At 49.9% G+C, this 12808-nt stretch overlaps 1 long non-coding RNA gene across 3 annotated transcripts in view; it reads right to left on the bottom strand.

Annotated features, from left to right (window-relative positions):
• Positions 1 to 12808, bottom strand: part of LOC140421057 (uncharacterized) — a 129980-nt gene that overhangs the window by 38548 nt on the left and 78624 nt on the right. The gene's annotated exons all lie outside the window — the stretch shown is intronic.

Here is a 12808-nt window from a genome sequence, read left to right as displayed (position 1 = left end):
AGTTCTCCCACTTGCTGCTCCGTTCTTTCTTAGCACACCGCAAAATGTGTTCCTTGTCCATGAAACGGTGAAAACGTACCACCATGGCCCTTGGCAGCTTGTTTGCTCTGGGCTTCCTCGCGAGGGCTCTGTGCGCTCTGCCCAATTCCAGGGGCTGAGGGAACACTCCTGCCCCCATCAACTTCTCCAACATATCCGTCACATAGGCCTTCGATCCGATCCCTCACTGACTTCAGGGTGGCCAACAATTCTCAGATTTTGCCTCCTGGACCTATTCTCCAGGTCCTCCAGCTTCTCCTGCATTCTTTTCTAGCCGTCATTCATCATCCCCACCTTGCTTTCCAGCACGGTTATATACTCCTCGTGCTCGGACAACTTTTGTTCCACCTCCTGGATCGCTCTCCCGTGGGTTTCCTGATTCTGAACCACTTGATCAATCGAAGCCTTAATCGGGTCCAGCGTGTCCTTCTTCAGCTTGGCGAAGCAATCCTCAAAAAACTTCACCCGCTGCTCCTTCGACCACTGTGCCATCTCCCCACGGCCATGCTGCCCCGCCATGCTGTCCCGCGTTGCCAGCTCTGCTTGCGTTTCCCTTATAGGACTTTGTCGTCTCACACGGCCACTTCTGGTCCAATTCTCCATACACCGGAGGGGGATTTCTCCTTACTGTCTCACTCTTCACTGATTTATCCCATTAAATCCCCCCAAAAAGGGGGAAAAACGTCCAAAAGTCCGTTACAGGCAGGAGCTATCAAATGTGCGACCTACTCTTCCATGGCCACTACCGGAAGTCGTCCTGCATCTTAATAAAGGAAACTACGATGGTATGACGCATGAGTTGGCTGTGATAGATTGGGAAACATTACTTGAAGGGATTACGGTAGAGAGGCAATGGTAAACTTTCAAAGAGTGCATGGGTGAACTTTAACAATTGTTTATTCCTGTCTGGTACAAAAGTAAAATGGGAAAGCAGGCCCAACAATAGCCTACACGGGAAATTAGAGACAGTGGGTGAGATTATCTGGCCTCCCAGCCTCGTGTTTCTTGGTGGCGCGCTATTCGCTCGCAGTGAGATTCTCTCTTCCTGTCGCTGTCAATGGGAATTCCACTTTAAGTCACCCCACTCTACTGGGAAACCCAGCCAGTATTAGATCCAAGGAAGAGACATGCAAATTGTCCAGGAAGAACAATGAACCTGAGGATTGGGAGCAGTTTAGAATTCAGCAAAGGCGAACCAAGGGATTTATTAAGAGGGGGAGAAAAGATTATGAGAGTAAGCTTGCGGGGAACACAAAAAGTGACTGTAAAAATTTCAATAGGTATGCGAAGAGAAAAAGATTGGTGAAGACATATGTTGGTCCCTTACAGTCAGAAACAGGGGAATTTATAATGGGAAACAAAGAAACGGCTGACCCACTGAATGCATACTTTGGTTCTTCGGAAAAGAGAAAACAATAACATCCAAAAAATATTGACGAACAGTTTGGTGAGATGGAGGAGCTGAAGCAAATCAATATTAGTAGAGAAATGGTGTTGGGGAAATTGATGGGATTGAAGGCCGCTAAATCCCCGGGACCTAATAATCTACATCCCAGAATACTTAAGAAAGTGGCCAGAGAAATGGTGAATGCGTTTGTGGTCATCTTCTAAGATTCTATGGTTCCTGCAGATTGGCGGGTAGCTAATGTAACCTCACTATTTAAAAAGGGAAGTAGAGAGAAAACAGGGAATTATAGACCAGTCAGCCTGAAGTGGGAAAAATTCAAGAGTCCATATCAAGGATTTTATAGCAGAGCACTTAGCAACTGGTGGAATCGGATCGAGTAAGCATGGATTTACGAAAGGGAAATCATGCTTGTCAAAATTACTGGAATTTCCAAGGATGTAACTAGTAGAGTTTTTTTGGAAATTATTTTTGTTAAGTTTTTAACGTTTTATACAGAAGTTACAAAAGACATAAACAAACACTTCTTACAAAATACCAACCCCGACACCCCGCCCCCCACCCTGCCCCAGATCCACAGAACTATCCCTCATCAGGCGAACAAACACACCCCCTCCAACAGCGAACAGTGACCAATTCTCTAAAGTGCAATTTAAACCATCGTCATCTTTGAGATAAACCCCTCACTCGACCTTCTCATGGTGTATTAGACTTTCTCGAGGTGTAAAACCTCCACGCCGCCAACAAAGCGAAGGCCAGGACATCCGCCCCTGCCCCCGTCTGCAGCTCTGGCACATCGGAAACCTCCAAAATCGTCGCCAGTGGGCAGCGTTACAACTCGACATTCAGGATCGCCGTCGTGGTATAATCAGTAGAGTTGACTAGGGGATGCCAGTGGACGTGGATTATTTGGACTTGCAGAAGGCTTTCGACAAAATCCCACATAAGAATCATAGAATCATAGAATTTACAGTGCAGAAGGAGGCCATTCGGCCCATCGGGTCTGCACCGGCTCTTGGAAAGAGCACCCTACCCAAGCCCACACCTCCACCCTATCCCCATAACCCAGTAACCCCACCCAACACTAAGGGCAATTTTGGACACTAAGGGCAATTTAGCATGGCCAATCCATCTAACCTGCACATCTTTGGATTGTGAGAGGAAACCGGAGCACCCGGAGGAAACCCACGCACACACAGAGAGAACATGCAGACTCCGCACAGACAGTGACCCAAGCCAGGAATCGAACCTGGGACCCTGGAGCTGTGAAGCAATTGTGCTAACCACTATGCTACTGTGCTGCCCATAAGAGATTAACATGTAAAATTAAAGCGCATGAGAGTAGGGGTGGTGTGTTGAGATGGATAGAAAACTAGATCTAGGTGTACAGGTCCACAGGTCACTGAAAGGGGCAACACAGGTGGAGAAAGTAGTCAAGAAGGCATACGGTATGCTTGCCTTCATTGGCCGGGGCATTGAGTATAAAAATTGGCAAGTCATGTTGCAGCTGTATCGAACCTTAGTTAGGCCACACTTGGAGTCTAGTGTTCAATTCTGGTTGCCACACTACCAGAAGGATGTGGAGGCTTTAGAGAGGGTGCAAAAGAGATTTACCAGGATGTTGCCTGGTATGGAGGGCATTAGCTGTGATGAGAGATTGAATAAACTCGGTTTGTTCTCATTGGAACGACAGAGGTTGAGGGGCGACCTGATAGAGGTATACAAAATTATGAGGGGCATAGACAGAGTGGATAGCCAGAGACTTTTTCCCAGGGTAGAGGGGTCAATTACTAGGGGGCATAGGTTTAAGGTGTGAGGGGAAAGGTTTAGAGGAGATGTACGAGGCACGTTTTTTACACAGAGGGTAGTGGGTGCCTGGAACTCGCTACCGGAGGAGGTGGTGGAAGCAGGGACGATAGTGACATTTAAGGGGCATCTTGACAAATGCATGAATAGGATGGGAATAGAGGGATATGGACTCTGGAAGTACAGAAGATTTTAGTTTAGATGGGCAGCATGATCGGCGCAGGCTTGGAGGGCCAAAGGGCCTATTCCTGTGCTGTACTTTTCTTTGTTCTTTGATTGGCAGACAGGAAACAGAGCAGGAATAAATGGTTGTTTTTCCAAATGGCAGGCAGTGACTAGTGGGGTACTGCAGGGACCCCAGGTATTCACAATATATATTGATGATTTTAAATGAGGGAACGAGATGTAATATCTCCAAATTAGCAGATGTCACATAGCTCAGTGGGAGGGTGAGCTGTGAGGAGGATGCAGCGATCCTTCAGTGTGATTTGGACAAGTTGAGTGAATGGGCAAATGAATGATGTATGCAGTATAATTTGGATAAATGTGAGTTTATTCACTTTGGTATCAAAAACAGGAAGACAGATAATTATTTGAATGGCTAGGGGAATATGCAACCAGATCTGGGTGTCCTCACACACCAGTCGCTGAAGGTAAGCATGCAGGTGCAGCAGGCAGTAAAGAAGGCAAATGGTATGTTGGCCTTCATAGCGAGCGGATTCGATTACAGGAACAGGAATTGTTGCTGCAATTATATAGGGCCTTGGTGAGGCCACACCTGGAATATTGTGCACATTTTGGCCTATGTATCTAAGAATAGTAGTTCTTGCTAGAGAGGGAGTGCAGAGAAAGTTTACCAGACAGATTCCTGGGATGGTGGGACTGACATATGAGAGATTGAGTCGGTTAGGGTTATGTTCGTTGGAGTTCAGAAAAATAAGTGGGGATCTCATAGAAATCTATCAAATTCTAACAGGACTAGACAGGGTAGATGCAGGAAAAATGTTCCCTTGGTGGGGGTGTCTAGGACAAAGGGAAATAGTCTGAGGATACGACGTAAACCTTTTAGGACTGAAATGAGAAGTTTCTTCACACAGAGAGTGGTCGGCCTGTGGAATTCACTACCACAGAAAGCGGTTGAAGCCAATATATTGTGGGCTGGATTCTCCATCGGCCGATGCTGGTATCGGGGTCCACAATACGCTGGGGAATTTTGTAATCAGGATCGATGCTGGCCGTCGGTTGCCGCCTGAATCGAGGTCCATGACCGAGCGCCAGACGGACCATGTAAATGAATGCAAATGACCCATTTACACCCATTTTGCCAAGGCTGGAAATCACGTGGGCGTGGATCACTTCTGGTTGACTGGCAGCTCTTGGAGTGCAGGAAGTTGTCTTCAGGGGTCCTCAGTCTGGACAAAGGCCCGCTATTTTCCACTTAACTGTCTGACGGGCAGAAGATACAGCAGGTCTTCTTCCTCAGAGTCAGTATGGGTAGCTCACCGCTTCTGGCAATGAGCGAAGGCACCCGCCAAGAATGGGCAATCCTGCATATTGTCTGTCACAGGACATAGTGCTTAACCACTTGTTTGTAAGGAGAATGATGTGTCAGATTAGTATAGGGAAGCTTATAATTCAAAGAAAATATTATGCAATTGTCAAACATGAGGGGGTGGATTCTCTGTTGCTGGTATCGGGATTCCTGACCGGGCAGAGAATGGCGGCTGCTCGAAAAACGGGATCAATGCTGGGCACCAGACCCATTGCAATACTCTGCTGTCCCACCGTCAACCTCAGCAAACAACCCGCCCCATGCCGGTGGTACCATGCCAATCCACTGGACTTCCAAATTTTTACCCCCCTCCCCATTATACTCCACTGCTCACAGCTGGGAGTCGCGTGGGCGAGATATGGTGCAGGTATTTAAAAGTGGGGCCCAGGCACCATGGCCGTTGAGGGGGATCAAGGAGGGAAGCAAACCTTACTGGTTTACAATAAGATGTATGCCTGGACCCCAGCGAGTAACCAGGACGCCTTGGAGGCAAGTGCATGGATCGGGGTGCCCAGCCTGAATGAAAATCAGATGCAATCCACCTCCAGCAGGAGAATATAATCTTCCAAACAGAGAGTTCAGCCCAGTGTATGATAGAACCTCTCCTGCAGTAGTGATAAGCAATGGGATCTTTATCTTGGACGGATTTACCAACCCACCCGCCGCGGATTCTTTGGTAGCAGAGGTGGCCCGCCAGCAGGATTTACCGACCCCGCTTTTGTCAACAGGACCCGGTGACTGCACCCCTTATCGCTAGGAAACCCATGCGCCGGCGTGGGACCAGAATATCCCGATGGCGTGAACAGCCGATAGATACCGCCCATTGTGTTTAATAAAGAAGTGATTTGATTCAAAGTTAAAGGTGTTGGGCGTCATTCTCCGACCCCCCGCCAGGTTGGAGAATCGCCGGGGGCTGCCGTGAATCCCGCCCCCGCCGGTTGCCGAAGTCTCCGGCACCGGATATTCGGCGGGGGCGGGAATCGGGCCGCGCCGGTTGGCGGGCCCCTCCGCTGGATTCTCCGGCCCGGGTGGACGGAAGTCCCGCCAATAAATTGCCTGCCCCGCCGGCGTGGATTAAACCACCTTTTGAACGGCGGGACAAGGCGGCGTGGGTGGGCTCCGGAGTCCTGGGGGGGGGCGCGGGGCGATCTGGCCCCGGGGGGTGCCCCCACGGTGGCCTGGCCCGCGATCGGGGCCCACCGATCCGCGGGCGGGCCTGTGCCGTGGGGGCACTCTTTCCCTTCCGCCTCCGCCACGGTCTCCACCATGGCGGAGACGGAAGAGACTCCCTCCACTGCGCATGCGTGGGAAACTGTCAGCGGCCGCTGACGCTCCCGCGCATGCGCCGCCCGGCGAAGTCATTTCCGCTCCAGCTGGCGGGGCAACAAAGGCCGTTTCCGCCAGCTGGCGGGGCGGAAATTCCTCCGGCGCCGGCCTAGCCCCTCAATGTTGGGGCTCGGCCCCCAAAGATGCGGAGCATTCCGCACCTTTGGGGCGGCGCGATGCCCGTCTGATTGGTGCCATTATGGGCGCCAGTCGGCGGACATCGCGCCGTTTCGGGAGAATTTCGCCCGTTGTGTCTATCAAGCATCCCGGTTAACACCTGCAGGGCCAGGATTCAGGCGGGCTGCACGTGGGTTGCATGCTGACCCCCTTGCATGGCATAAATTGTTATGTGCCGGCGCTTCTCCTGACAGTGCGCAGTTACCACGATTCTCCACCGATGGCAGCACTTTGTCTCCAGAACAGACAATCCAGACCGCGATCACTAGAATTGGCTATAGCCAAGGATAAACATGTTTGTGAGCAGACAAATTAAACAATAATAGAATGGTTACAGCGCAATAGGAGACCATTCGCCCTTTGTGTCTTTACTGGTTCTCTTCACGAACAACTCACCTGGTCCCACATGTCTTTTCCCTGTAGAGTTCCTGTTATATCTGTGGGTTATTGTAATTGTGTGCAATGTCTTTTTAAGAATAGAGTCATGTGACTTACGAGACATCATTAGCTGCTTCGCGGGCTTTTGGGGAGTGTAGTACCACACATTGGATAGTGAAGATGTTCATTAAACCTCTGCTAATCTTGCTTGAAACCCACGTGCTATGGCAATCTATTTATTTTGTACTATTAGTCTATAGATACAAGAGTTACAATATTTTTCTCTGCTGATTATTATCCAATATCCTTTTAAAAGCCACTGCTTACTTCACCACAATCTCAGGCAGTGCATTCCAGATCCTAACCACTCACTGCATAAAATATTTTGTCCTCACGTTTCCTTTGGTTCATTTGCCATTCAACTTAAATCAGTGTAACTGGATCTCAACCTCCCACCAATATATGAACAATTTCTCCCGATCCATTCTGCCCAGACCCCTCATGATTTTGAATACCTCTAACAGATTTCCTCTCAATCCTCTCTTCTCTAAGGAGAATAAATAAAATCACCTTCTCTGATCTATACTCATAACTGAAGACTCTCATCTCAGGAACCTTTCACGTCAATCGTTTTTGCACCTTCCTTAATGTCCTCCCTGTCTCTAGAATTGGACACGATACTGCAGTTGAGAATGGATCAGTGTTTTATAAAGTTTCATTAGAACCTCCTTGCTTTTGCACTGTCTCTGTTTATAAAACCCAAGATCCTGTATGCTCTATGAATCACTTTCTCACCTTGCTCTGCCGCATACAATGGTTTGTGCACTTGTACCTGCAGATTCCTAGACTCCTGCAGTCCTTTAATAATTGTATCCTTCATTCGATATTGTTTTTCCCTGCTCCTCATCCCCAAACTTATCCATTCACACTTATTTGTCTTAAATTCCATCAACCGCGTGGCCGCCATTTCCACGGCCTTTGTCTTCTTGAACGTTTATCTCTATTCCCATCACCGATCGCAATACTTCCAAGTTTGTGATCAACTGCAATTGTTGAAATTTTACCCTGGACACTGAAGTCTAGTGGTGCGATTCAACAGCCTCATCGCCCCAGACATGGGGCACGATTCTCCGCAAAGATTTCTAATTGTTGTAGTGAGCGGGAACTGCCGCGAGCTTCCTGATGCTCGGCCCAGTGAGGCCGGCAACACTATTTAACGTTAACTTGTCCACTTAAACAAGGCCTCCGGGCTTCATGCTGCAAATGAAAGCTTGCCAGCTCATTCGCTGGCACCGTGCACGCCAGCCGCCCATCACCCCCCCCCCCCCCCCCCCGCTAACAGGTTGAGTGGCAGCCAGCTCACAACAATGGTGTCCAGGAGACCGGCCCCAAGGTTCGGAGATGATGACCTGGGGAGGCTCCAGGATGCTGTTGAGGTCATGAGGGCTGTCCTGTTCCCCCAAGGGTCCCGGAGGGTGAGCCATGGGGCAGGAAGTGCTGCCTGGCACGAGGTAGCAGCAGCTGTGAGTGCCGGGAGTGGGACCAGGAGGACTGGCCTCCAGTGCAGGAAAAAAGCCAATGACCTACATCGGGCAGCACGAGTACCAATGCCCCCTCCTCAGCAACAGGATCCTTCCGGCACCACGAGAGCTTCCACCCCCCAACTCCCCATATAACTCCCAACCCTCCCCTTCAACTCCCCAACCCTTCCTTCACATGCCCCCCCTCCCCCCCACCACAGTGAACCACGCCTGTAGTTAATGATGTCCTCGCTGTGTCTCCTCAGGAAGAGCTCTCTCATAATCGGGGGGAGAGGACCCACACTGGCGGCAGTGTGCCGGACATCAGAATCTTCACCACCTTCAAGTAGCAGGCCCTAGAGGTGGATGGTGTTGCCAAGGACAGAGCAGTCACCAACGCGGAGGCTGGCAGACACCGCAGAGATGAGGATCCACAGGGCTCCACCCAGGAGACCTAACAAATGTGAGTTGTTATTACCATCCCTCCCACTGAACATATGTCTATTCTCCAGCAGGTCCTAAAGCATACTGCAATGGGTGGCCCTTTTCCAGTCTCCCATAAGACCTTGGAGGAGGAGAGCTCTGAAGATCCCAGCGTAATAGTTGTATCACAGCTGTCATCCCTACCCTCCACCAGCGCAGATACACGCATCTCGGTGGGAAATGTTAGTGGTCAGACGTCTGGGGCACAATCTGCTGAGTGAGCACCACACAGCTGCTGATGCACATCAGGTGGAAGCAGAAACCCGCAGGTGAGACAGCAGTCGGAGGTCTGCTGGATCCCAGGACTCAGCTGGGTCCCAGCCTGATGTTAAGCCTGTGGAACAGGTATTCCCGGAACTAATGGAGACATTAGGGTGCGGCTAAAACATTCAGAGGGAGATGTCTTCGTCACTCCAGTCGATCCATAGCCACTTGGAGGAGTCCCAGAAGCTACGGGCACTGGAGCTGGCACCCGTAATGCGTGGCACCGAGGCCTGCACGGCTAGAGTGGTGGCCGCCGTGGAGAGCTTGGTGTACGACGTCAGCACCATTAGTGAAGGTGTCCAAGGTGTTGCGCAGTCGGTGACGGCCATGGCTGAGGATCTCGGCAGAATGTCCACCTCGCTGGGTGATGTGAGCCAGAACCAGGCTGGCCTGGATGACATGTCCCGCTCTCAGATGGGAATGGCCGAGGCGCTGCGGAGCTTCTCCTAGTCACAGGTGTGCATTGCCGAAGGCACCGACATGATGGTGCGGACCATGGGGAAACGCCAGTGCTGGCAGAGCCAGATGATGCAGGGGCATCCGGGGTTCGAACCCCCTCCGTCCCAAGGTGAACCCTAGGGCCTATGGGAAACAAGCAGGAGGAGGGGACGCTGTTGCCAACCCGGACTCGACCCATGGAATGGCAGCGGTGGCCACCAGCTCCAAGAGTTCCACCCTTCTGATGAGGCCACATCTCACAGTCAGCACGCGGGACGGGGTGGCACAAGTCAGCCTGGGCCATCCAGCCTCAGAGCCCCCAGAGGACGCCCACCAGCACCAGGGGCAACGAAGGCCACAGGACGTGTTAAGCAGCTGGCTGCCTCCACATCGGACACGCCTAGATGTAGTGGTAAAGCTAGGAGGGCAAAGCACATTGAGGATCAGTGAGGGCACCAGGGGAGGGGGGATTGCTGGGGGGTGAGGGGACTGGAGTGGGGGAGGAGCCAGCACCATCGGGAGGGTGGGGAATTGTAAAACACAATAAACATCTTTGTGCACAACTAGTATGATGCGTTTGTCACTTTCTTCCGCAATGTGGTCTGACCTCGGAACCCTTGGCCCATCTCGCCAGACACCCCCCCTCCCCGTGGCACTCACCCACCCTCCGGCCATGGTCATGTCCTCGGAACTGTGTCTCATCCACTGGGTGGTTGGATGTTGGCTGCTGAGTGGGTGGTGTTGTCTCCCGCAGTGTTCAGGAACAGGGTCCAGGCATCAAGGTGCGATTGGAATGCTAGGCAACTCCCACATGCTACATGGCCTGCCAACCCACGGGAATCCACTTGGGTCGTGTGAAGTGCTCACCTAACCACGATTGGCAGTTCCCAATGAGCAAGAGCCTTCAGCCGTGCAGCCATAGGCCTCGCCAGTCAATGCAGTTTATGGGTGGTTGGTGGGGCAGATGGACAGGGGCACGACTTGCCCCCGGTATGGGTACACATGATTCAGGGGTTGGCATGGTGGTGCCACGCGCTGTTGCCCTCTGTTTGCCACCCTACACTCCCATGGTAGTCTTTTATTACACTTCTTTGTAGTATGTTTTGATATACTACTGAGTGTAATATGTGTTACTCAAACCTGTCGCTGATGAGGTTTTCTGTACCTTGATGAAAGAGACTTGTACTCGTCCAATAGTAAGAAAAGGTTTAATGAGTAAATATAACAATAATTGCGTAAGTTCTTTACTTTAATATTAATACCAGTGATAAGGTCAACTAACTACAGTAACTATGTTCAACCACACTAACCATCTGAGCTAATGTTACACTCCTGTCCTGGTCACAGTACACCCAAAAGAGAGAGAGAGAGGCTCAATGTGGTTGCTTTTATACCCCTGTTGGTACTGCCCTCTAGTGATCATCTGGTGCTACTGATTACATATTAACCACTTATGTACATGCACATACAGAGATCAATACAGGCAGGTCACCCCTGCGGAAGGTCCCCCACCGCCAGCCAAGGGCCCCCACCCTCTGCCGAGGGTCCCCCACACCCTGCCGAGCACTGGGGTGACAAGCCCATTGCTTCCGGGCCCTTTGCCTGTGAGCATAAGTGGCTACTCACCTCCTCAACTCTCCACAGAAGCCCTTCCGCCAGGTTCATGTTTTTCAAAAGGAGGACTAATCGGCGCTAGCGTGAGCACTTGGGAGGCTACTGAATGACAGGAGGCCATTGGATATGGGCGGCTCTCACTAATTGTATGGAAATAGGGCTTAAGAGGTGATAATTGGTTTCTCGCCACGCTACGGCGAGATCCCGAATTCACCTACGGGAGCGGGCTAGTTGAATCGCAAACTGTTTGGCGCCTGCCGCAGTTCTTGTTTTCTGCCTCTCCTGCTATTTACCGGCCTCATTTCGCTTGAGCGAGAGGGCAACGGGGCTGGAGAATCACGCCCTTGTTGTCGGGATGAGGCTATTGAATCTCGGTAGTGGCCTCTCGTGAGATTTGTGACGCTCAAAATGGCTTGTGAGATTGGACAGACTCTTGCGAGACAACGCGATCTGGATCTCGCCCTCACTGGGCTCGCCAGCAGGAAATGACTTTAAGTGCAGTCATGCGGAGGAAAACTCTCCGAGGCCAAAAGAAAACAGCAAAGTGCCGCTGAATAGCGGAATATTTCTCGGCGCTGCAGCCACTGAGAAACACCCCGTTAAAGCGGCTAAAGATGAACATTTTTTTCTGAATAAATCGCACCCTTGATCACTAATATGTATCAAGAAAAACAATGTTCTTGATACTAATCTTTGGGAAACTCCACTTTAAAAATCTGTAAAACAATCATTCACTACTACTGTTTCTTGTCACTCCGCCAATTTCATGTCCATGCTGCCATCATTGTTCATTTTATTCCATGGGCTTTAAACTTGCTGACAAGGCTGTTATATGGCACTTTCTCAAATATCCTTTGGGAGTCCATGTACACCACATAAACCACATTACCCTCATCAATCAAGTTAGTTAAATACCGTTTGCATTTTCAAATATTGCTGTCTTCCCTCAATTAATCCACATTTATCCAAGCCACTGTTAATTCAATCCTGGATTATCATTTCCAAAAGTTTTTCTAACACTGAGGTTAAACAGACTGCCCTGTAGTTGCTGGGTTTATCCTTACAACCTTTCTTGAATAAAGGTGTAACATTTACAATCCAGTTGTCTATTACCACCCCTGCACCTAAGTACATACTTACTTATCTAAGGAGGATTGAAGGATTATGGCCAGTGCCTCTGCAATTTCCACTCTTACTTCTCTCAGTATTCTTGGGTGTGGCTGCTCCAGTCCTGGTCACTTATCAACATTAAGAATGACCAATCTTTCCTCATGCTTCCTCCATCAAATTTTAGCCCATCCAGTGTCTCAAAGACTTCCTCATTCAGTATGCCTTTGACAGCGTCTTTTTCCTCGGTAAGAGGGATATAAAGCACTCACCAAAACCATACCATCATGTGTAAATCTCCTATTTTATCCCTCATCAGCCCTATTCCTCCTTTTACCATCTTCTCCTATTTACACACCTACAGAAGACTTTTGGCTTCCCTTTTATGCTCTTCTTTCATAATTTCTCTTTGCTTTTGATTTCGTTAATCACTTCACATCTGAATTTCTAATATTCAACCTGGTACTCAATTGAATTATCAATCTGACAACTGTCATACCCTGCTTCATCCTATTCTCTATCTCTTACACCATCCAGGGAGCTCAGGCTTTCATTATCCTATCTTTCCCCCTCATTAGAACATATCTCAATGTCTCCTCTTATCATGATTTTCTGGCCCTGCCCGTCGTGGGAAATGTTTCTGGTGGGTCGGAAATTTTGACGGACCAGTCGAAGGTCCATTATCTTTGGGCAGAAATT

This window comes from Scyliorhinus torazame, chromosome 5 (genome assembly GCF_047496885.1).
Source record: "Scyliorhinus torazame isolate Kashiwa2021f chromosome 5, sScyTor2.1, whole genome shotgun sequence".
In the NCBI taxonomy this organism is placed as follows: Eukaryota; Metazoa; Chordata; class Chondrichthyes; order Carcharhiniformes; family Scyliorhinidae; genus Scyliorhinus; species Scyliorhinus torazame.
The sequence above is the reverse complement of the archived record's forward strand: the minus strand, read 5'-3'. Positions and strand labels throughout refer to the sequence as shown.